Source organism: Nesoenas mayeri (assembly GCF_963082525.1).
Source record: "Nesoenas mayeri genome assembly, chromosome: 4".
Classification (NCBI taxonomy): domain Eukaryota; kingdom Metazoa; phylum Chordata; class Aves; order Columbiformes; family Columbidae; genus Nesoenas; species Nesoenas mayeri.
Genome location: NC_137540.1, coordinates 62,361,664 through 62,388,556, shown reverse-complemented (window position 1 = coordinate 62,388,556; position 26,893 = coordinate 62,361,664).

Sequence of the window (26,893 nt, the reverse complement as noted above, 5' to 3'; positions counted from 1 at the left end):
ATGATTAAAAAACAGTCTATACTTTATGCTTCTTCTTTGCTGAATATTGCACAGGTACTTAAAGTTAAGTGTATGTTTAATGGCATTAAGGAATCAGGACTTCTCTCCTTTTTCTTCAAGATGTCTTTCTTTTTTCATATGAAAAGGTGGTTGAAATCAAGTAGTATTTCCCTGGTTGTGGGAAAGAATTAATCTTGGACTGGAATGTATAGGGATCATTGTCTTAATAGGATTTAAACTATTTTTTCTCTTGCTTTTCAGTATTCACAGCGGCTGGGAAGAAGTGGGTTTGCATGGCTATTTCCCATATTAGTTTCTGTTAGAAAGGTGCTCTAATGGCCATTTAGCTCATGGTGATTACACAAAGTGCTGAAAATAGGATTAGTACCTTTGACTGCCTTTTAAAAGATAACTGACTTTATATTTTGATGCTGCATGTACTATTTTTTTTCTTTTTTTTTATATCCTATCCTAAAACGCTGTAAGTCTCAAAAAGAAGCAGACTGGTTACTGGAATTCCCTGACTTTAATTCCAAACACTCTGAAGGGATCCATTTTCACAGTAACTTTATCTGAATCTTGATGTATTGAAATAGTGTTAGTAAGGTGCTGGAGGAGGAGAGAAAGATGAAAAATTAGCTTCCAAGAAAAACAACTTGATATTTTGCTCAGAGCTGTATAGAAATCTCTTTAGCAGAGAGTGGTACTATGGATATATATTCAGGTTAAATAAGTCTTTTCCCATGGGTGGTTGCTGTCATCTGCTCTGTACACTGGGTGTTGTACCAGTTAGTTCTCCTTTCCCAGAATTGTAAGAGCTGTTTCTCTCACTCATGGGAAGCATCTGCAGCATGACGTCTGCCTAAGCTTGAATGCCACTGCTAGCAGTATATCAGGCTCCCAAAAGATAATGAAAGTACTTCACAACATTCCCATCCTAAAGTCTTTTCTCACTGAAACCAGTCTGAAAAAATCCTGCTTCTTTGGAAACCAGAGATTTATTTCCAAGAAGAATTAAAAAAATATATATATTGAATGCCACAGTATCAAGAGGAGCCTCTGACACTTCAGGTTTCCTACTGGAGAGAGGCTCGCTGTTAGATACACTGAAATATGATGCTTGCAGTATGTCCAGATTACATAAACATGCGTGACCTGTATACAAAGTAATTCAGAACCCCAGGAAATGTATTCATTTTCTTAACTGCCATCTCTTTGCAATCAGTGTGGTTTGCAGAGGTGAGAAGAGTCAGTGAATTAGTTTTATTCTGAGAGGATTTTAAAAGCGTGAGAGTTTTAAAAGCCCCCTCTCATTCTGGTTACTCCTACTGACTTCATTAGCTTTTCACCCTTGCAAGTCACAGGTCAATTTCGTATTGAAAACTTGCTCCCACACTGCTAGGTAATGCCCTTGGTGAGAAACTGCAATTAATAAATAACAAACAGTAGTATGTGCAAGACAATGCATATCCTGAGAGAAGAGAGCCTGAGATTTTTATGAGCAGCTGAACAATGTATTTTCTGATTCTAGAGGAGAAACTAAGACATATCCCCTCCATCCTATGTAGCATTATATCAGTCCACACATTTATTGCGAGAAGTTGTTTTTTTCCCTCTGTAAACAATTCAGATAGATGTGAACAAGTTCCAAATAGCAACATTAAGTTTAATTCATCTGTCTCAAGTGACATAACATATGTCACTAGTGCCTGTTGCAGAAGCAAGGAAGCCTGCTGCATTGTGTAGTATTATGCTTTACAGCCGTGCAAGCCATGCTATTAGCACTAGAGCATTTTGAAAGAGAAATCTATGTGACAACTACAGCAATCCCTTCTGCACGCACCTCCCTTCTGCAGGATGTTAAATTTTGCTTTTTTGAGGCAGACTTGATGGGAAAATACAAACTCTTGTTAGGGCATTGGTTACTGCACCTTTTCTAGGTGAAAAGTTATTTTCATGGCTAAAAGAGAATGTTTTCTTCCTCTCCCTTTTCATTTTCCATTTGATGTGAATGTAAAATGAGATTTGAATGAGAAAGCTAAGGTGAACTAATTGAATCACTAAAATGCTGAGTCTCCTCTCTGGAAAATTAAGCAATTTTTAATATAAATTCTCTCTCTGTACTAGTCTGCATAGTATAGTTTGGTACTTGATAATGTAGTTGTTTCAATTATAAAATATAAAATCTGGATTAGAAGTGAGATTACGTTAGTCTAGTGGAGACATTTTTCAATAGTGTAAATAGGTGACACAATCAATGTATTTCTACGCTAAAGAAATGTCACATAAATTCAAAGTCTAGGCTGCTATGAAACCAATGGCCAACCTAAAATGTCACTTTTCGGAGAAACCTGAAGCCGGACAGGTAGGAAGACCTTGGGCAGCTCTGCTAGCATTGCCAGTTCCAAATAATTTTGTTTTGTTTGTTTTGTTTTTTAATACTATGTCAGGATTTGTGTGATATGCTAAACCATGAACCCAAATCTGTTCTCCAGCCCTACAAACAACACAGGCTTCTTAAATTTGCATACAATTTCAGGGTCTGCCTATGTAGATAATAATACTAACTCTTTAGAAACATCATGTCAAAAGACTTAGGAGTAAGGTAGAGTCATGTCATGTGGTAAATATTATCATTAAAACTGACTGTAATATTTTAACATAAAAAGCTTTTAAAACAATTTTAAAATATTGAGAGCAAGAGTAGAAACAAGCCTTAAGACCTGATAGTTGCACTTTTAAGGGTCAAACAAGACACTGAAAAAGTAAACTCTCTATTTAGCCATTTCTATACAGTGAGAGCCCCCAAACTATTTGTCAGCCAGAGATGACAAAAACAACTCCAAAGAATATATACAACCCTCTGTGCTGAACAGATGTTTTACCACTTACATGTTACAGTCCTGAAATTTTTAGAATTACTCAGACGCTGCAGAAGCTGTGAGGCCTCTCTGTTTATTGCTCCTAGTGGATATAAAATCAAATAATGATTTGTTTGTCATTTTATTTTATGGAAAGTTTTACACTGTCTAGTCCAGAACAACTGTGTTGATCTTTCAAACAAGACATAAAACTTGAGATTTTAACCACTTCTGTTCATTAATATCCCTTGAGGGTGTGAGGGGATTTTTTTTTGGCAAGATTAGGCGTATTAACATCCTGACTAAATTACTGCTCTGGTAATTACATTCTTCTTATCTACATATCCCCCTGCAGCTTCAATAGAATATGTTTTATTCCTTTCCTGATGTGTTGTGCAGTTTTATTATGTGTTGTTAAATGGTTTGCTTAAGTGTGTCCAAAAGCTGCCACTGCCAACATGTAGCCTAAATTTGATTATTAGGCACTTGCTGTCCCTTATCTTCCTGACTTGTTGGGCTGGAGTGGGGCCAGAAGCATTAGAAGGATGGGTATATAGGGCACTAGCCTCTGCTTCAGGTGTAAACAGCACCTTCCGTGGGTAAAGCCTTGGGAATGTGCATTACTTTGCCATTTGTGGAGAAGGAACACATTTCATTTCTCACATCACATGTGCTTCACACATTTCAGAAGGAACTGCAAGAGCAAAGGAAAACTAAGAGAAAAAGCTGATGGGAGCACATGGGAAAATCCTCATCCCACTAATATTTTCTGTGCTGCACACTTGCTGTTTGTCACAGTTGCCCTCTTTGCTAGAAAGGATGTGGGAAGGGGCTTTCAAAACAGCCTAAAGGACTGAAGTGTAAAAATTACATTCAATTTCAGAGAGAGAAAAACACCTAAACTCACAGGCCCCTTGGAAATCCTAGCAGTTGAATATAATCGCAGGGAGCAGAGCCAGAGGTTTCATGAGGTCCTCTGGGAGTTAAACTAATGCCAAACCTTCTTATGTATACAGCATTCAGATGCTGCAATGACAGGAACAATACAAAACCTTAAGTAGACAGAAAATAAACCATAACTAAATATGAACTACTGTCTTTTCTTTCAAAAAATAAATGGTGCTGTGTTTGCCAGTTTTGAAAGATGCTCTTTGACTCTGCTCTTGGGGCAGTGGGAAGTGATGATAAGACAAGGAACACAAAAAGTAACAATAAGGTGACATTGGCCAGGTTATGGATACTCTGTTCTAAGAGATACCTTGGTAAAAACAAAGATGTCAGCCCTGCCTAGTGGATGATGATGCTTGTGAAGTCAAGGTACTGTCAAGGAGAGGTCATTTTGAGGTTGTGATTAAGCCCATTATGACTAAGAAGGTGACCCATCTGTTTCTACCTTCCATTTGGGGTGAAATAATCACCAAGAACAATTTACCACTACTATGTCTTAAGCCTTAAAAGTGTCATGAGTTAGAAAGAACTATCAATAAGTGGAAATGGTGCTTACCATTGGCTGGAGGAATGAGGAGCTGTAACCAGTAAGTATCCTGTGCATGCATACAACTCTTTTTTGTAAGTTCCTCTGTTTAGCTGAATTTTAATGATGTAAATATGATTAACAAACAAGTGTTGCTTTCTCTATTGACAGTTTCGGTTTCATCAATTGCAATTTTCAGGGACAAATCGCTTTATCTCAGCTCACTGTGAACCTATAAATGCATACTTATGTAGCTGATATAACAGGGGAAAAGGAGTGTAGTCATATCTGGTCAGCTTTATCTTCAAAATTACACATTTTCCAATAGTATAAGGAGTATGACTAGGCAATAAAACCCATTTTATTCTTAAGACAAATGGCAGAAAAATGGTTGGCTATATGGTTTATTTCATTTGGCTTGGATGGCTTTTGATGACATCATTGGCACTGTTAGGTCAATGGTTGGACTTGATGATCTTAAAGATCTTTTCCAACTTAAACAATTCTATGATTCTGTGATTGACTTTTATGTTAGAAGGATAAGAATGTAAGACAAAATTCCTGGTGAATTAAACTTTATCGATATTGGAGGGCAAATAAAAAAATTAAATCAGAGCCATAATTCATCTTCCCTGCAAGTAAAAGTAAAATAAAGCATGACTTGTGTTAGTATAGTTTGGATAAGTTGTAAGCAACTGTCTGCAAGTGAGTGATCCAGAGTTCTTTGAACTTTGTGCTAGGAATGAGGGTCATAAACACCGAGGCAGTATGTGGGACTCCAAACTGATAACCACTGAATGGAAACAGGATTGAGGGAGAGTCTCTGCTGGAGAACAATGTGAACAGAAATTGTCCAACAAGGCCCAGTGTGCTTGTTAAGAAAAGGAGGATTGTGGAGAAAGAGGGGAGTTGGGTAGGTGAGCACACCATGCCATTGGGCCTCTCCTGGGATTCTTGGTTAGTTCAGGGGAGGTACTTTGAAGTTATAATGGCTCCTGAGAGCTGTGACAGTGATTTGAAAATCAGAGAGCAAAGGATTCCAGCAGCTAATTTAGTTTAGTTTATAGAAAACAAGGTTCCTGGCAAGCTGAACAGAATCTCTAATGGCTATGCAGGGAAGGTAATTAGCTCTTCAATTTGGGAAGCAATACTAGAACTACAACAAAGTGCTGGAAGATAAAGATAAGGTTAATATTGGATATGTTCTATGAAATACTCTATATTTAAATAAAATAAATTACGACTTCTATACAGCATATTTTAAAAAGAGCAGCCTGGCACAGGTATTCCTCTGGCTTAGTTTGGCAATTAGGAATCACAGAAATCAACAGCAATATCCCAGCAGAAAGAGGTAGGGTCCCACATACATTCCCCCACACTCCTGGGAGCCTCTAACATTTTAAAGAGTTTCAAAGCTGGTCTTAAAATTTGGCTGTCACTACTATGACACTGTCAGTGGACAGCAACTCCTTGCTCTTCTGCATGATCAGTTCAGAAAGTAAATCCTGCTGTTGCTGGCACTTTGGTGAATAGCCTTTAGCTCTGATGCAGAAAATATGTGAGCACAGCCAGGTTTACCTGTTCTCGCACAGGAGCCACTTTCAAATTTGTCAAAATGCAGATAGGAGATGAGTAGGATGCTCAAAAACTGGAAGCAGATTTCAACCTGAGCACATCACTCGAAGTGCTCTTTTGAACTTGGCCCTTGAGATAGTGCAAGTAAGCAGGCAGATAAATCTCCCTTGCTCAGCCTGCTGGTTGAATTGATTTTCCACAGAAAACATTAATGGAACAAACACTATTGGAGATACCAGCATATGTGCTTGGCTGGGGATTATTTTTGGAAGTATTGGTTCTTTAAGAAAGGTTTGTATTTATTAACCTGCAACAGAAAATTTTGGTGGTCTGGGAGTATCTTTAAAGCGTTGCACAAAGATGCTAGCACAACAACCAACCAAAAAAGCACTGTTGCTGGGGCAGGAATCATTTCTCAGAAGGTCAGTGAAGCAAGGTGGGAGCGATAACCGTTCAGATTTTGGCAGTCATTCTCTACTGAGTAGCTAGAAGCACATAGGAGTTTTCTGTGCTGAGATGTTTTTTGTGTGTTAAAAGAAAATAATTGATTCTCTTTGCAAGTGTTGGGGCCACATTTACTGTGCAGTAAATTAACAACATTTTCTCAACATTACACTGAATCTATACGAGCCTCATAAATAAATCAAAATTATTTTCAATAATATCCTTATAATGAATAGATCTATGGCAGCTGAGAAATAAAGCCAGCTACTTACTGTACACACTAAATACTCAAGATATATCTGGTCATTTTGTTTGATGTCCGTTAAAACTCACTGGTTGTGAATTTCATGGTATTGCCTGAAGCGTATGTTTTCTATCAATACAGTGGGATCAGATAATCATTGCAATGAGAGTTAGCTAGTAAAATTCAAAGAGATGAGCTGCTGCATTTTAAGGGTCATATATTATGTCCCAATGCAGGAAAATACCTAGAGCCAAATCCAAAAAGGACTTTGATGTTCAACATGGGGTTTAGGCAGAATTTAGGTACCTAAACAGAAAAGTGTAATCTTGAAAATCTTTTTTAAGCTTCTGTTTAACCCAAGAGGTGTCAAAACTCCCTTGGCAGCTTATTATTTTAGTTTTCAAGGTATCTGGTGTTGAATAATGCACTACTCAGAACTGCTGCACTAGCAGACCTCATCCACAAGTTAATTAGGACTTTGGCAAGTCATTCATTCCTGCATCCAACCATAGTCTGTAAACTGTGTTCCCTTGCCTAAATCTTTGGAAGGAACTCAAGACACAAGAAAAGTCTGACAGGACCAGCATTTGTGATTATCTTTTCTATTTAAATGTGACTGAAACAAGATTACTATGCTCTTTTTTTTTTTTTTTCTGCTGACTCAATGGCCATAATAAGCTTGCGGAAAGTTGCCAATCCAGACCCTAGTCTCTTCTTAGCCTCTATAAGAGGATGAAAGCCAAGAAGAGTCAGGGGTTTGTTGGTGACTCGAGGCAGTTCCGGACCACCAAACTTCAGTCTTTTGGAGAGTGGACATGCTCCACTCATCCTTATGCACCAGGAACACAAAACAGAGGGAATTCAGGTTTGATTGGTAGACACAAAGAGGAAGAAGAGTCCTGATTTTTTTCTTCGGGCAAGTGCATTCACCTAACATCTGTCCTCCAGAGGCGTTACAGAGCCCTCATGGAGTCTAAGGAAGTGTGGATCAAGTCCTTAAACATGAAATATGATGGCAACTAAATTTTAAAGACTTTAGTCTTTAATTCTGTCTCTGTTCCAAACTGATATACATCAGGTTCAGGTATATGTTCAAGACATTCAGTTAGGGGTCCCTGATCAAACTCTGCAACTTGGGTAAGTGCTGTACAACAGGTCTACAGATGATGGTGCAATGTCCAAGCTCCAACCCACAGCTCTATCCAGATTATGAAATTTGAATTTTTCACTATTAGTCTTCTAATTTACCTGTGGACTCTCTCATGCAATTACTCTAAAATACATTTCTTTCACGCAAGTATTAGTTCCTATTTTTAACAGTAAAACCAACAATTAATAATCACTTACACTGTTCTTTACATTTTCAAAATGCTGAACAAATATTAATTAAGTTTCTTCATTAAACCTTAGTCTCCTTGTGATACCAATAGTCTGGTTGAGTCATACTTTCATATTCATAAGACATAATTTCTTTCCCAGTATGTTTCAGAATTTATACAAATTGCTTTTACAGCCATTTTTTAAAAGGGACTGCAGCACCCCTAAAGCACAGGTTTATATTATTGTAGTTACTGTATGAAATTTGCAACATAAAACTGACAAGATATTTTTTATTTTTATATAAGATTGGAACATCTTAGAATTTTTTAAAAATTTAATTTCATTAAGTGCTGAAAATGTATCTTTCTCAGCATATTTTTTAACAGACACAGAAAAGTTGCAATTCAATTAAAAAACTTCTTGAAACCTTATGCAATAGACCAAACTTCTGTTAAAAATCTCCAAACAACAAAACCTACAACAACTTAGATAAATCAGAAACCTTGCCAGCCTTTTGTTGCAACCTTTCATTTCAATTGATAACTAGAGGAGCAAAAATATGTGCTTTGGAGATGGTGAATTTCCTTGAAAAATGACTTTACGATGTATTTATTTTTATTTTGAAATGTGTGAAAGCACTACTGATGGTTTATAAATACAAAGCTATGACTCAGACAATCCACAAGCGTCACAAGGAGCCTGGGGTTTTATGAAGAAATGAGACTGACTTATCTAATCCTTTTCCAGTTCAAGGCCGGCTTCAGCTCTCAGATATGCAGTGTATACAAAGAGTTGCGTAACCTGAAATCTCAAATCGCTGCACCTCTCTGTCCAAGTAGGGTGGTCAGGTTTTCAAGCTCTATTGTAATCTATGCATTATGCTCTTGAGACTAGAATCTAGCACTTTGGGAAAGGTGCTTTAAAAATAAAACATGACAATTGCTTTATTGGTTTTAATGTAACACAACTGCTGGCTTTCAGAACAAGTAATACAGTGTTTATTCTGACAGGACTGAATGACTGCTCTATATCACATTGGAAATGTTTTCATTCAGGGGAAATTCAAAACGGTATAAAATCAGCAGAAGAAAATGTGGATCTCATTTGCACCCTCTTGCACATCAGACTTGAAAAGTGCTTTCTCTCCCCTCCAAGAAAGCTGCTGAATGCTTATTGCTATGGGTGGGGTGAAAGTCTGGGTTTGAATTTAGGTTCTGTATCCAAAGCTATTTATTGTTTTATGCAACAGGTTTGTTAAATGAAATGCACAAAGAGTCTCTGGTACCCAAGATTGTTCCACATCCTTCTAGGGCAGTACTTTCATCAGAAGTATGAGATAATCAGGTATCTTCTTATACATATTTAATCTGACCTTATTCGTCTTGCATTTTTTGTTGCCAAGGGGTTCTGCTTGGTCAGGACAGTTGGACAGAGATCCCTCTGGCACTGTGTTTCATTCAGCTAAGGCAGTCTCCCAGGAGTGGGAGTACTTCCGAGAGGACTAGGTGAGTATGCTTAATCTGCCTCACGATCCACCTGCCTCAGAGCTTTCCCCAGCATCTGTCTGTCTGGGTGATGACTCTGCTTTATTTAGGTTCCATTTTTTGGAAGTTTGAAGGAGCAAACCCTTCCAACCACTGCTTTTTCTCCCTTCCAATCACTGCTTCTTTCCTTAATAACATAGCTCCAGAAGGAACGGGATGAATCACAACCTCATAATTCCTAACCTTTAGTTGTGTGGAAGCTTAATGGGATTCACAGCTCTCAAATGACAGCCCTAGGCTCCAAAAATGATGGATTGGTTAGGCATTCATCAAAAAGTTAAGCTGCTAAGAGTCAGATTGCCAAAAGGTCACATGTTGTGCAGGAGGAAAAATATGTTCCTCAAATGCAGGGCCCTTAGCCTGGACTGAGTGGAGCTGCTTCCCACTGCTCAGAATTCACACCCTGACCCTGCTTCTGCAGATAGGTGACTAATGCCTTGCTTTCAGAAACTACCACGGAGTCAGCCAAAGCTTTGGAGGACAGGAAAAGCAGTCCCACCACCCTTGTTAACCAGTACAAGTTAGCCAGTTAAATTATTCATGGAAGATGAAGGAAACATGTTTTTTTCCTGAGGAAAGTGGAACCACATCTCCCAACTTCCAGGAGGATGCCCAAACCACACAGATTAAAGAAATCTGTGGATGGGGGCATTCTTAGTATTTTGCCTTGATACTATTGAGAGATGGTAGAGAAAAACTTGAATACAAGTTTACAGCTTTGTCACTAGGACATTCACCTTGAAGGAAAGGATATGGGTTTCATTCTCTGCTCCCAGATGCATGCAATATAAATTAGGGAAATTGCCCTTTGGAGTAAAGCCTAGCATACTAATTTTCTTTATCCTGGGTAAATACCTTTGCTATTTGCCTGGATGCTGTTCTCTCCCCATGCCTGACTAAATTCATATTACTTTTTTTTATTCCTACCCTAGCAGAAAAGCTTCAAAATTAAGTTTAAAGAGTTTAGCTGCAAATTCTACTAGTCAGGGTGATATTTGAAACAGACAAACAAACAAACAAACAAAACAAAACAAAAAAAACAAACAAAACCCAACAAAACAAAAACAACTAGTTGATTTAGTAGCCTCAATTACATTACATTTCCTAATCAGAAACTATTTCTGTGAGGGGTTGGATTGAGAGACTTTTGCCACTCCCAGGCATAAAATACAGTTTAACAAGCCAGGATTTCCAAAGGCTGGGCCCTTCATGAAAGGTCTCAACTTGATGAAAGCCTCCAGAACATTCTGTAAAAGAGAAGAGATGTGTCACAAGGCATGACACAGCTGGCAGGTGTAGGGCCCCTGTATGAGCTTGCAGGGTGCAATGACAACCCAAGTCCATCAAGTTGAGAAGAAGAGCAGAGAAATGCCATGACTCACAGGAATCACATGAACAGCCCTGCCACAAACTCACTCATCGTGAGCAGAGTCTGTGGAGTTACTGCATTCTCCTTCTCTGCCCCAGGGCTTTTCAAAAAGCCTCTCAGATGTATTACTGTTTGCTACTGAGCTGTCAGGCCTGTGATAGGTGAAAGAATCACAGACTGTACAGATTTAAAAGACCGTGTAACAATGATACAGAAGGGCATAAAAATATTAATCATACAAAATCTATAAAACATTTGGCAATACGTGGATGGCTGGTAGTTATAACTGTTATGTTTATTGTGTTTGTCAGGGTTTTCTTCTTGTTATTTCTCAGTCCATTTTGTTCATCTACTAACTGAACTGAATGCTCTTTGAGCCAACATTTGTCCCCTTGTTTCAAATAACCCAGTGATCCATCTCAGGCCTTGAGGTGCTGCCACAGCACACATTACTGGCACCAATTCCATCACACCAGTTGTTCCTAAACTAGGGATTAGAATCCCTACCAGTGTTGTTCACCTAATAGTAATACATGTTCATCCAGTGTTGATACTGATATCTGGGGCCACATGAAAATGATTGATCTACAGAAGAGTAAGAATTGGAAAAAGGTTGATATTTGCTGCATTAGACCATCTGCTCTAGAGATGTATTCTACTGAGATTTTCTTTTCCACATTCAATGTCTTTCTTTCTTCTTCAATATCTTAAAAAGCTTCTTTTTAACAACAAAATGCCAGAGTAGTCCAAAATCTTGTATTTCACTGATTATCAAATGATGCTTATATTAGAAGACATCTGCTTAGCTCCCATTTTACAAGAAAAACATTTCCAGCTCCCTTTTCATGTACCCATCTTCAATATCCCTTGAAGCACAAAAAATCTTCCCTACTGACTTTGCCTTTTTTCAACACTTTTGCTATAGAAGCTCTCTGTTAATGCCAATATAAACAACTTAGATTAGAGGGACCCACTGCAGTGTCTAGAAAACTGACTCTGAGAGAAATGTGCACTTGAAAATTGTCTTGGATGAATTTATTATGCCAACATATGCTAAAACTTAAAACTGCCAGTGCTGCAAAGCAAACTGTCTGCAGCTTTTACTCTGTTTTACAGGACCAAAAGGGATCAAATTTTATTCTAATAAGGTGTGGTGTGTTTGCAACTGGGAGCAGCGTAGAATAAAGATACATGAAGTAAAATAGACATTAAAAGTGCAATATTAGCAAAGGGAGGCAAAAGTGAATTTTTATCATGACGATCCATTAGTGTTTTGCAGCCAGGCAAAGAAAAACAGTGACCTGGAACAAATAAAGAAGAATGATGCTTGACTTATGCTTCCGTCTGCAAAGTGTGACCCATATTCATAGTTTTTTAATTAGAAATGTATTTTTTTTATGGGATGATGAGCTAATTTCTGTCCATTTTTGTAATTCATTAAGTACCCAGGTTAAATTACAAATAAATGGGAAAAGGATGGACTGTCTTTGGACCAGTTACAAGAAAGATTTGCTATGGAACAGAAGTTGATCAGCACATAGCTGTGTGCTGACCAGTTGTGTAAGCCACTGTTATCCTCAGACAACCTTGACTAAATCTTACCATCAATATTTAAAATAAGTCTAGCACAAACCATGTTTTTTAAAATCCTAAGCTAGTCATCTAGAAGACTGATTTCGTCCCATAAATGACCTCTGGAAGAGAAAACACATACACAGCACTTTATTCTACTAGTGGAAAGATATTCACCGCATATAGGACTGGCAAGGAGTGCACAGGAAAGTACATTGACTTAAAAGCACTTTAATGGAAGTTCTGAGTGAACACAGCAGTGCTGTTTGGAGGGCAGGTCCATTGGGTCAGGTCCTGAGTCTCCAGTTTGAAAGGGACCCTGCCATTGCTAATTGCTGTGTCTGACATTGGACATGTATACGATGCTGTATATGTCTTCATATTAGCTGCTCAAGCACTCTATCACATACAAAAACAGCTGCTACAACACTTACACATAAACCTCTACATTGAATTTTTTAGATGGGAACCTAGAACACTACTTCAAATGTGTAATGACACTGGACATTGCACACACCATGAGTTTGGTCTTATGCACAGCCACACTGTATATGAACTCACAGTTACTAGGGACTGTTCCCAGAAGAGTTCATGACTGACCAGAAATGCACTATGTATGTTCAAAGCTTTTGAAAACCTACAACAGCAAATGCAATTATTTTTTTATTCATACCTGTGAAGTCAGAAAGGATTCTGAAATACTGTTTTCATCAACAGTTAACATACAAATTTCCATACTTCAGTGTCAGAATACTGCAGAGATAGCTGAAGAAAATTTATTTATATGAACCCTCTTAGTCATGCAGATTGTTTGAAAAAAGTTTGACAGTTAAAAGACTGGCTTACTGTTGTTCCTATTTAGACCTAAAGGTGCACGTGCATTTTTTGCCAATAATAGTGAATATCCGAAAAAGCGTTCCAAGTTCCAGCAGTTTCTATCTCTAAAGCTTTGAAGTATCAACTAGTAATAGCTTAAAAGCAGGTGGCTGAAGCACATTAGTCATGATATGGACTAAGACGTTCGAATTTTGCTCTGGACTCATGTTAAAAAGCAGCACCCAGCTGTTCAATTAGCTGGTGAAAGGGAGGGGTATGAGAAGTTTGCTTTTCAAGTGGAGCTCGCTGCAGAAATAACCCTTGGTCATTTGAGCCTAAGGTGCTGTGTAGGGTTTGGCTGACCTCAACCCTTGTCTACTGCTGTGGCTGAAAAAAACTTGCTCCCCTAATTATCAGCAATGTGAATACATTACCATTTAATCATCATTCCTTTGAAATGGCAACTTTAATTTCATGGTAGTGTTTACTGTTCTAGATTCACTAGTTGTGTCAGAAATCCAAGCTCTGGTGAGCAAAACCTCTAAGCTTGACTGGAAAAAGCTTTTGAACTCACTGCCTCTTGCTCAAGAGGATGAAAAACAAACCTTAAAGCTGCCAATATTTATGTTTTGGGGAAACCAGTTGAAAAAAAAAAAAGAGAAAGAGATTTTCTGAGCTTAGAACAAAAATAGACCATTAAAAAAGCTTATTTTGTTTTCTCCCTTTGAAAATTCTCTTTTCATTTTAATTAAGCTCTCACAGGATTCATGGTGTTGGAAAGTTTTCAAAGAAACAGTGAACTTGCTTGCCAGGGTTTTTTTTTGTTTGTTTTTTTTTTTTCCTCCTGGTAGCTCACAGAGCTCTACTTGTTGCAAATATTTATCTGCTCTGAGAAAAGCAGCTGAAGCAGAGGAATGGCCGAGAGTGCTCAGAAAACCCAAATACAATAATTTTAGTAACAACTTCCGGATATTAGAGAGAGAAAAGTTCATAAGATTCCTCTATTGTAGATAAATTGATCCAAACTCAGTTAAATCTGCTCTAATTTAAACTTTGTCTTGCCTTACAGTTGTAAACCAGGGTCATAAAAGCTTGATTTTTCTACTAAGACTAGAAAGATATAGCTGTTGCAAGAATACATTGATTTACACTAAATTCTGTGCAGGTTTGGCCTCCATCCTGCAAACGCCAAGCTAGTAATTTAAAATATGGGTTTCCTGAGGGGCTGACAAAGACTTTATCTCCTCCCCAATAGCTCTAGCAGGTCCTCTCTTCCCAGCACAGGATCATGACTTTTCTCTATGTTTGGGAATTGGGTACCAACTATATCCAGAGAGGCTCAGCCAGGCTGCTCAGCAGTAGCAGGGCAGGGGCTTCTGGTCTCTGGCTGAGAGCACTTTGTCTGCTGAGACCCAAGCAGGGCTGCTGGGTACCATTTCCTCCTTTGTCCCCAGGTCATGGTATGTCCTGATTCTATAGCCTTACCAGTCACAAAATTACAGACATAAAAGGTCTGAGGCCTCTAGAAGAGTGGTTTTCATACCCAAGCACAGAAGAGAACTGAAGTCTATCAGGATGCTTCAGGTTAAGTATTACTTAGATTTGAAAAATCTTTCTTATACAGCTTGAAAACCGATCCATGTATCAGTTCCTGACTGTATAAATACTCTTTCTTACAACCTATGGCATTCTATTGAATTTAACAAGAGTCATATTTATATATACCAGAGTAGAATTTGGCCTAATGAGGTATTAGAAATGTGGTTGTACTTGACACTTACACAAAGGTTCCAGTTATCCTCAGATTTCAAAGCACTTTACAAGGCAATAAAATAGTACCATCACCTTCTGCTAAGCAGAGAAAATGACAGAGAAAAAAAGTAAGATGATTTGTCCCAAATTATACATGTCTTCCAATGCCAGTGCACTATTGATGGGACCAGAGTATCCTCATTCCCAAATAAGGGAAAATCAGTATCACATAACTCAGTTTAAGAGAATCTAGGACAAAAAAAATGGCTACTGGAAACAGAGAGAGCTTTTTAAAAATTATCTATTTCTAATAATGTCTTGGCAAAATAATATGTGGAGAAGGTTTTTTATGGCTAATATAATTTTCCAAAAAATGTATTATATTTTGCACAGGATTTTTTTTCCTGTGTTTTGTTTTGTTTTGCTGTGTTTTGTTTTGTTTTCTTCTCCCTTTCTTTTCTAAAGGTCATATATGGAGATTAAGCAGTTTGATGTGACATACAAATTCTAAATGCTTTATGTGTTTGAATTTACTACATGACTGTAAGTCCTTTTCTGGCTAAACATTGGTGTCACTACGGTGGAAAAGCCTGGCCTTTAGGATGGCAATCAAGCATGTGCTCAGGTCTCTCTTTCTCCACAATTACATATACACATGTGCATACATCCAAGGGTATTGTCAAAGACTTTCATCAATTTGAATTGGTATTAATGTTTGCAATCTGAAAAGAAAGCCTTTTTTTGCCAAGATTGGAAGATGCACTACTGAGTAATTCACTGTGTGCTGCAGCATATAAGTAATGACTGAAGAGTGTGAAACTCTGAACAGATCTCTGCATTAAGATGAATAGACCAGCAGAATACATTCGTTCAAGTGCTTTCTGTATGGGTGAACACAACAGTATGTTTGAAATATATCAAAAGGAGCTGCTGTGTATTTCACACTTCTCAACAGTGAGGGCAAAATGTATTGCATGTGGTACCACATGGGTAAGAGTTACAAGAAAAATAATGGAAGCTAAAACTCCTCTGAATATTAAAACTAGGTTCAGAAAATACAGCTATACTTTTGGCAGCTGGCTGATATGCCAGCAGCAAACAAACGGGGCAGAAGGGACTGAAATTAGCTCCTTTCTCTGCTAATATATTGTCTATAATGAGGTCACAGATTTTTCCCTTTTGTTTGTTATTTATCAGTTCATCTGAACAAATATCAGTGCTCACAGAGCATTCATAAATGATTACAGTCCTTTGTCTGAGCATTTACTGTTTGGGATCTACTCGCCGAGTGTGCTGGTTGGTCACCTGAGGACACATCTACATTACACAATGCTGTGTCATGGGAGAGATAGCCAAGATAGCCCAGGAAGAAGGACGGTATGTCTGCATGGCATGGTGCCATGCTGCGTCCCAGGGGCTGCATAAATGGGTTAGCTCAATTCAGTTGACACAGCTCAGTGCTGACCTGGCTGTCCTGATCCCAGGGTGGGAACTGGCCTGTTTGGAGGTAAGTCAGCCTAGACAGACTTTCTCTTCCTCATTTGACTGACCTCAACTTGCCTTCTGCACTTTATGTCCAATAAATACATTATTTTCTCATTAATTTATTTTTTGTTTCATAATTAAACAACAATTAGGTGTAAAGGTTACTTCCTGCGGACATTTCTGTAAGAAAATCTTTGCTCAGTTGACTAGCTGGAAATAGTGAACAAAAAGAGTATAAAAATAGTTCTTTAAAACACAATTAAGAATTCACAAACATTCTCGTGAATGTATTTTCCCTCTGTTCACCCATCATTAAATCTTACTCTTGGCAAAGCTTGCTTATGCCTTTCATTAATAAAAAACAGTACCAGTAAACAATAGGAGATAATTCTGCTACTTAAAGAGTAATGATCATCCATTACATTACACACATCTGAATTTTTTGTATTTTCCTTTCTAGGTTACAAGCCTTTGCTAGTCTAGTCACTCTAAACTACTCAGAATTATTTTTTTATGACATTTGTGAATCTGAACAAGAAAAGGAGAGTAAGTTGTTTCAATGAACTTTAAATCATCCTGCTATCAAACCACTGTGGTTTCTTACTGCTCCTGGTTTAAATTATTGCCATGGTTTTCCAGGCTTTTTTGTGGTTTATCAGGTGGCACAGGACCGTATGAAAACTGTGAAAGAATGAGTCAAGGTAAACTTACCATAATGCTGTTTTGCTCAACAGTGCTCTGAAGGTGTGAATCTTGGTGGGCTTGAGGTATTTGGTAGAGTGTAGCCTTTGTCATTGCCAGAAGGAGATTCTGGTGAGATAGGATGAGTTTGGACCCTCTGTACTAATTACTGATGAGCTGGGTGTGTAAAGATGTTGTTTGAAAACCACCAGGAGCTTTCTTTGTATCCTCTGTTTCTGCTGCTTTTTAAAGGGCTGTTTGCAAATGAAGCAGAATCCAACATGACTACATGACAGCAAAAAATAGTGAAAAACATGTGAAAAAAACCCCCTCAAAATACATTTAATCTACTCATATTCTGTGATTTTCAGCAAAGAAAACAAGAAACATAGGGCAAAAAGGTAAGAATACAAGATGAAGACATAGCAAGAGGAAGATTGCATAACATTTGGATAGGACAAAAAAGAAACATTTCACAGCAGAAACTTCAGAAGAAAATTCCTCTGCAATCTCCCAAGAAAACCTGATGGAGAAACATATTTAATAGCACAAATCGTAACAGCCTTTTGCCATAGGCTAGAAGAAAGTCAGTCAAATGAATGAGAGAAATTTGTACTCTACAAGGGAAGGATATTTGTATCCTCCCTGCAATCTGAAGCTCTAGAAGTTCATTGGAAGTCTGTTTCTGGATAGACTAACAAACAGAGAAAAGACGTTGTTAAGGGAGTGAAGCCTAATAAGAACACTCACAAACTAAGAAATCTAAATGGCAAGGGTGGAGAACAAACCCAAACATACCCCATCCCTGCTCCATTCCATGCACAGCAGTGTCTATGCGATTAAACTGTAGGTTTCATGAGCACTTCTACATGCAAGAAATGTTGCTATGACTTGTGACTTTGCCTGGCAGATGCATGGACCTTACAGTAACAAGTAAAGCATACAAGTCAGAGTATGTTTGTATCTGGTATGAGCCCATTATCAGGTAGCCACATTAGGTGATCTTTGAGGGTCACTTCCAACCCAAATCATTCTATGATTCCATGATTAGAGCAATGTTCAATCTGAACTGATGAGCCATGTGAAAAGACAGGCATAGTATTTAGCTAACATAGAGCATGAGTAGGACGAGCACCCACCTATTGCAGTGTGGGTAGAGTGTCCCTCTGTTCTTCCTCAGGGTACACATACCCAAAGACAGACTGAATACTTACAGAAAGGAAAACCTGAAAATGTGTGTGTGTCCAGAGAAAATGAATATATATATATATATAAAAAGGAAATTAATGCTTCCCTTTCCCTCAGCCGTAATAATTAATACTTTTATACAAAAATGGATGCAATACATACACAATGGAATAAAAACATAGCATGCACTAATGGGCTAATGCAAGCTTCTCTGTCTAATGAATACGTACCAAAACAGCTGAAAAGTAAAAGGTGCCAGATTCATCTCTGGGTTAGCTCCATTGCTTGCAGTTATGTTGAATTACATTGGCAGTTAATTTGGCCCTTTTACAAACAAACTTCAGCTACACCGTACTCAGCATTTTCTCATCACACTTGCTTTCTTTCCTACAGTAAGCCCTAAAACAAACAACAAAAAGTAGTGATAGACAAAGAAACCACCTCTTCTCATAAAGAGTTCAGCAGACACAAACGGACAGGCTTCAGCTAGCAGTTCTGTTGGCTTCCATCTGCCAGTTTCCTTCCTTGTAACATCAGCCTTTTCTTTGTTCACTCGGAGCTTTGTGACCTCTGAGCAAGTTTTCCAGGGTCCAGACTCCAATCTAGCCAGGCTTTCTCTGACTAGCATGGGAATTGATTGTATTTTTTTTTTTTTTTTTAATAAACCAAGTCTGGAGTGTGTTGCAGCAGCTTGTTTGATACCAACAAGCAAGAAGTGTCCGTATCATAACTTGGCTAAATGTTATTCTCACAAAAGAAAGAAAAACAACAACAACAAAAAAATTGGCCAAACCAACCCAAAACGACTGTCACCTCTGTTGGTTGCTGAGATTCCTGCTGCCTTGCTAGCAATGATTGAATGACAGTTCATCTCTCAGTGTAGATTAACCTTCATTTTGATGGGCTTCAACTCCTGCTATACTCATCATTTTACCTGAGATACTAACTGAAATGTTTGTCAAGTATAAATGCCATTTCATCTATGGGAAGCCACACAGCATGCGAGAGTGAATAAAATGTTGCTTTGCAGCTGGTGAGCAAGTATTTCAGGACAATAATAAGACCATTATTAAATGTCAGTATGACTGCACTATATAATTCTGGATCACAGATAAAAAGACACCACAGAGCAGATTCAGCATTTTGCCTATCGGAAGCAGCTAGCAGTACACAACAGCTGACAAAGGTCTATTTTTACATCCCTATCAAAAGAAGTCTGACTAGCTGCTAACAATTTTGCATCCATGGATTTACAGCTGCAGTTATTAATACAAAATGTCACCTATCACTGTCTATCATTTGTAACTCTAAAAAATCTGCTGGTGTAATATCTTGAACATTAGGCCTTTTCAGTTTACTCACATGATGTACATATAGCCTCACCCAGCTTCTCCTGGGCAGGGAACACATCTAATTCATTTATTATGGTGAATTTGGCAGCAACCTCTGTATTTAAGTTGCTCAGCAGTACTGATTGTAATGGGATTGTTGTGGCCTTTCCATTCCTCATTCCTCCACTATTCATATCCAGCCTTCTGCCGAGATGAATGTCTCCAGGCTACAGCACCATCTTTTACACATTCTGCAACTTTTCTTTTCTTTTCTTTTCTTTTCTTTTCTTTTCTTTTCTTTTCTTTTCTTTTCTTTTCTTTTCTTTTCTTTTCTTTTCTTTTCTTTTCTTTTCTTTTCTTTTCTTTTCTTTTCTTTTCTTTCCTTCCTTTCCTTTCCTTTCCTTTCCTTTCCTTTCCTTTCCTTTCCTTTCCTTTCCTTTCCTTTCCTTTCCATTCCTTTCCTTTCCTTTCCTTTCCTTTCCTTTCCTTTCCTTTCCTTTCCTTTCCTTTCCTTTCCTTTCCTTTCCTTTCCTTTCCTTTCCTTTCCTTTCCTTTCCTTTCCTTTCCTTTCCTCTCTTCTTCTCTTCTCTTCTCTTCTCTTCTCTTCTCTTCTCTTCTCTTCTCTTCTCTTCTCTTCTCTTCTCTTCTCTTCTCTTCTCTTCTCTCTCTTCTCTTCTCTCCTCTCCTCTCCTCTCCTCTCCTCTCCTCTCCTCTCCTCTCCTCTCCTCTCCTCTCCTCTTCTCTTCTCTTCTCTTCCCTTCTCTTTTCTTCTTCCCTTTCCCCTTCCCTTTTTTTTTTTTTTTTTTTTTTTTTAATATTTAAGCTGTTAAAATAGTAATTTGCTTTTCTGTCTGCTGCTGACTTAGGGCAACTTCATCAACTCAAGAAAACAATTGATTGAATGTGTGAATATCCTCTAACTAGCTTCCAAGGCTACAGATACTTCAGAACATCTTGTGTTTTAGGTACAAGGCCAAAGTATATTACACAGAACATTCATCCCTCAAAAGATGTACTTCTCATCATCACTGTGTAAGGATACTTGTTGCATATTCAGTTTTCCTGTCTACGTGCATCCTCATCTGAAAGGAAAGCCTTGGACCTTTTATTTTTGTTCTGGATTGTAGAGAATCTCAGTCAAAAAGTCAAGATGTGATTTTCTTTCTGTTCAAAGTTTTTTGTGTACTTTTTGGCTGCTGAAAAAAAAAGAGAGATGTTTCACTCCTTAAAAATCTCAGTTTCATCCAACTTATGTCACATATTCTTTAACATATTCTCCTGTGGAAATGTGTCTTTTAGCCATTATATGGTCTGCTCAAACAAACACGATGAGGCCTCACTCACATACAGAATTAGAAGCAAAATAAATATTTATTAACCAGGCGCTGAAGCATAGCATTTTCCCACTCAGAAAAAACGTAATAATCCTTGCTGGTTTTTATCCTTGTTGAGCTCAAAAATAATTTGTATCCTGTCTTTGACAGTGTGTGTGGAAGATCAAGATGATTTGTGATAGAGAGTAAGTTTTCTATGGTAAAAAAATGAAATGAAATAAAATGAAATTAAATTAAATAAAAATGTATTATTTCCAGCACAGCCAAGCACATTTTTTCAGTATAAAAGCCAACCTGTGCTTTCTAACATGTTTCTCACTACAGGTCAATAGGCATAGATAACTAATAATCATGGCATTGTCTTCATCAGTCAGCAAAGTTGCACCCATTGCAGGGACCTAATCCAACCCTGTAGTGTTGCGGGCCTATAAAGGTAAAACCAATCCTGCTAAGGGATATAAAAGGGTCTGGTAAATTACCCCAAGTTTCTGTTCTCAGAGTGGATGTCAGTCTGAGAGATGGTCTCATCAACCAAAGTAACAACTGTGCTCTTAAAATAATCGATGCTCAATTACAATGATGACATCTTCACTGAACAGCTTTATGCTGGCCTCTTGCACAAAGACCATGAATCAATGAACACGGATGGCAAGAAAGAAGGATTTAAAAGAGACAATCTGGTGGGCACAAAGAAGGAAGATTGAGGTTCCAGTGCCTCTGGAGAACAAAAACATTTTGTTGAAAAACAAATACTTTATTGACTGTCACTGGCATGAAGAGAGGTACAGATACCAGTGCTGTTGTACAACACTTTAAGACCTTCTCTATCCAGAGTTTTGGTCAGCCATATACAAGAACAATGATTTAAAACTGCAGCAGGGGAAAAAAGGGTTTCAAGGACATGGCCTGTCATCTATATAGTTTGTCTTTAACCAAAAATGTCCTTGAAAGACATAAATGGTCATGAAGAATTCTTTGCTGGATTTTGAATAAGAGCGGATAACTGTTCATGCACTGCTGTTCTGGATCAGTAGAAGAGAAGAACCCAGTTGTTCCATGATGGAGTTATGAAAAGGGTGGTGTTACCTAGTTCTCCGTGATAGCAATTACTGAAAGATTTTTTGTGGGGACAATAGGTGATCTTCACTAGGTTTCTGAATAATGATTTTTGTGAAAACTATGTTAAAACCTTCCACTTTATATTGTGTTATTTTTGTGGACCTTTATGGATATGAAGGGCTAAAATCTAAAACTGAATCTGAAGCTGCGCGTAACACATAAATGTGGAGTAAGTAACTAATATATATAAGACTGAATTCTATTTATATCTAGACAAAAGGTATTTACTGATGGCTACAAGTTTTGGGAACCTAAGAGAAGAAGTAAGTTCACCAAAAGCTTAGTAATACTCACTTAGTGCTACTGGGTGGCCATGCATGGCAATTTGGTCAACATTATGGACAGAAAAAAGCAATGTGTTATCTGACAGCATGGAAGTACAGACACTACACAGTTATACCATGTGGTGTCTGTGGACTCTGGCAAGAAAATATACCTATTTTGATATGCTCCCTGCTACCACTTTCCAGACAGCTGACTATTTTGAGGCCATGTACAGAAAACACAGGCAGACCTTCATTTTGCTGACAGCTGTACCAGCTGAAGATGGCACACCCTAGTGGTCTGCTATTGCCTCACTGTTCCTGTTCACACATTTTTTTCGATTGAAGTAGTCTGTTAACTATATCTTATCTGGCAAAGTCAGCCAGTGATTTTAACCTGCCAATGAAGACGGATGAGATGGCTTTAGCTGCAATAGGGTAGGGAGCATCCAAAGTGCCCCCGGGCAGCAGAGCTGTGGGGGCGGTGACTTCTGGCTGGGGAGACAGGGACAACACCATCTCCAGTTAGCAGAGCTAGACCTGAGAAACAATATCTGTCCATGGCTTTGGCAAACCACTTGAATGCACACACATAGTGTGGCCTGACATGTTCCTGGCAGAAAACAACTGCTGGATATATTTTGATTTGTATGAACATCCACAACCTGCGCTTTCTTTCCTAGAAAGGCTATGAATTTTAAACAAAAATGCCTCTGGTACTACACTGCACACTCAACTATTGCAAGACTTCTGCTTAGTTGCCTCTGTATATCACTGTATGTTTTTCTACATCACCATGGCAAGGGCTTATCTTCTGAACAGAGTTAAGGACTATATTCTGTTGGTTTTGAGCAGGAAAACTGGCTGGCGATGCAGTTTATAAAACTAAAACATAGAACATAGAACCTGCCTAGACTTGCTCAAACACATTTCAGCAAGACCTGACCTGTGTTCTTGCAATGGATTTTTTTTTTTTTAATCATGTTTCTCAGTAAAATGTCTGTAGTAGGCTCAAAGACTTTTGGTGCCTGCCTTCCACTGCCATGATGTCTCTTTGTCCCAACAGACTGGTTCAAAGAGATTATATAATGCAATAGTAAAGACTAACTTTATTTAAAGCAAAATTTTATTAGTTATTATTAAAGAATATATTATATATATATGTATATATATATATATATATATAAGGCATGCAAACATCTTATACTGAGTTAGAGGACTTTCTCTGGTTTTCAGTTTTTGAAAGAGAAGGCAAGGAAGAGCAGAAGTGATCTCCAATCAACTCAGATGTCCATGTAAAGACTTTTCCGATGTTTCAAAAGTATGTTTTATGTTACGTTTGATCAAGATATATCTGCCTTAGGCATGGCATTTCTGCAAAACTCTCACAGACTTTAGGCATGAAAAGATCTTGGGTAATACTCCTCTCCAAACTGAGTACACTAAAATAACTAACAACTAAGCCTTTATATACAAAAGCTCATTTATCATTCTAAGACCTATATTTGAGATCAGCCCAGCTTATTTGGTAGTACTTCAGCATTTCCTTTCTTGTAATATTTATTCACACTTCCCAATACTTCCTGGATAACAGAACTAGAGCTGTTTGACATTCCTTAGGTTTGGCAATTCTTGTGTCTCTCCTGCTTTGTAGAGACATGCTTGTTTTTCCTTTGTGTAGATCATTCTGCCTCACATAAGTCAGATATTTACAAAGCACAGAGGTGAAATGTTTGGCTTTTTTTTTTTTTTTTTTTTTTTTTTTTTGCATTCAGTTAAAGCTTTTCTTTGCAGACTGTTCCCTATTTCAGCATTCAGGAGGTGAGAGTGCCTGTGGCTCTGGTATTTCCCTCTGCAAGAGAAGTGACCTGAATTGCCCCTGTTGGTGGACGGGTCCCAGGCAAGCTGGGTCTCTGGTGTTCCTCATGTTCCACCCCGTCTGGTCAAAAGCCCTGTTATCAGAAAGCAAAAATTACCAGTCCTGATAAACCCTGTTGGATGTTGCAAAAGAGGTTTTCTTTCAAAAAAGTCTGTCTTGCTTTATTATTATAATTATTATGGCTCTTTTATTTGGCTGCTTGCCTAGTTCTGTGTCAAAAGTAAGACACCAAAAGCATTCTCTTAAGACATCAAGAGCTTTTTGTGAGGTGGTCACTATTTAATTCGCCAGGAGTCAAATGCAGCAGCTCTTTTAGGGCCTTGGTACAGAGATATGAAAGAGGCAGATTCTCATCTCTCAACCAAGCCATGTTTTCAGGGACCCAGGAGCTACCAACAAAGAAGTTATCTCTCTTGATATTCTGTTGTTGATATTTTCAAAGCCTCAGCTGCTAGTCAGCCTGAAGGGAATAGCTCAGTTCTTAAGCCATAAAAGTCTCAATTCTGCCACAGAAAAGCTATCTATCCTACTCATTGGTATCACCTTCAGAAGATTCTGGAGAGAACTTGAGATTGACAGGTTCACTCGCTGATCGGGGTTGTGATCTCCATCTTGTTTCTAAGGATTTTTAAAATCCCGATGCACTCTGTGCTTAGCTTGCACAGCTGTTTTTTCCTTCTCTGGCTATAGGTGTTCTGATCTATGGATATGATACTCATACACAATTGATTAAGTCACTTCTGAATTTTACTGCTTTCAGAAGCAGCATCCATCAAAGTCACCTACAATTAATCAGATTTCACACACTGAGTGGAAACAATCTTCTTCTGTAAAAGCTCTCCATAAACTGAGAAAAGCCATTTGAAAGTGGTTCCTTAAACCAAAGTTACTAGTGGTTGCAATGCCTAATATATTTCCAGGCAAAAAGAACATCAGGTTCATATTTTCTGACTTTATTTTCTCTGTGGAGAAAAGTTTCCCATCGTTACTTCACCTTCAAAAAAGCCTGAAAATGGATACATGTTGGAAAAGTCATTAAGCTGCTATCAGCAGCCTTCTATTCCTGATGCTAGCTGGCTGTTGACTATTTCTCTACAGCACTCCTGTGGGGGGTCTAAGCAAGAGACCAAATCGAGTTTTCAAAGCTGATTTTCACTAGCCTCTGTAGACAAGATAATGCCTTCAATTTTCATGCAGGCTATTCAGTCTTCCTACGTTTTCTAACCCTACTGACATTGATATTCTGATCTGGCAGAATATAGCTTGCCAGGTCCCCTTCATGAACAGTGTGAGGAGGTTCACAGATATGACAAAAACTGCGTGAAGGTTCAGACACTACACCTGTAACAGCTGTAAAAGATTGCATGAGTCTGGATGCATGTGAATAACATGAAAGCAGTTCTAAGAAGACAGTCCTTCCAAAACCTTTCTTGTACATACCTCCCACGTATATCAAACCATTTGCAAGAAGTCTTGGAAGGCAGCTAAAAAAGCCATATTCAAATAAGACATAGCAATCATTCATCAGGCCTGTATAAAATATTTTTGGTACCCATATGAATTTTACCACTAAGGAATTCAGAAAGAATTTGGCAGAAACTTTAAACAGAGAATGCCATCAAAAATTAATACTTTCTTTCTCATAGAATGTTACATTGTGCTTGTTCACTAGGCAGGAAATCTTGACCTTTCCTGCCTTCATCAAAGATCTACTTTGATGTTCTTGGCCAGCAGCTGACTGGCCCCATGAAAGAAACTTGAGGCTTTGCAGACTGTTGCTCACTTTTATACCCACATTTAGTTCCAGAAGTACCTGAGATTTGCAGTAACCTTCTCCCAGTAGATATACAGAACAGGTATGTGAGATGGAAGGCACTGTGAAGAAAAGCTCCCATAGGGACCTACTAACTGTAGAAGTTGTACAGAGGCTCAGGAAAGAGTCAAAATTTTCATAACAGATTACAAGGTGTCCAAGATTGCAGAGTTTGTTTTTATTTTGAGACAGATTCAGATGTGTAAAATCATGACTATAAATTAGCTTACTGGCCCTGAGTTTGTTACACAGAGAAATTCTGTTATTTCTTACCCTAAAAGATCTTCAGGATACCAGTAAGTTCAGGTTATACTGTAGCCTTCCAGTCATACTCACACAGATTGTACATTACATTTTGAGTATATCAGCTCTTTCTTGATATCTCTTAAAAGTAATAAATCTAATAGCAGGAAAACATAACTTCATGAGTACTTTTCGATACAACTGATAATGCATCCATGGCAGAATAAAACTAGTGGTTAAACTCACAGGCTCTGACTTTAACAGTGAAGATCATTTGGAAGTAGGTGAAGTATTGATCTTCCAGCAGCAAACACTAGCAAATGCCTGCTGAAACTTTATGGCATGTAAATAAACAGCAGACACCACATAGCCTGGGTATAACCTAATTTTTTCTGCTTGAGGTGGTTATCTGTTGAGAGAAGTTTTCTGGTTGTAGGAATAAAAAGTGTAAGCCTGAGGCCAGCATTGAAAAATTTCTAGGTCCAAAAAAACCTTTCAGCTTCTTTTCTAACTCCCATTGTCACAGCTACTTCTTTCATTGCATTTTGTAGAGGATGCAGGTTTTTGTCAACATTTTTACATCCTG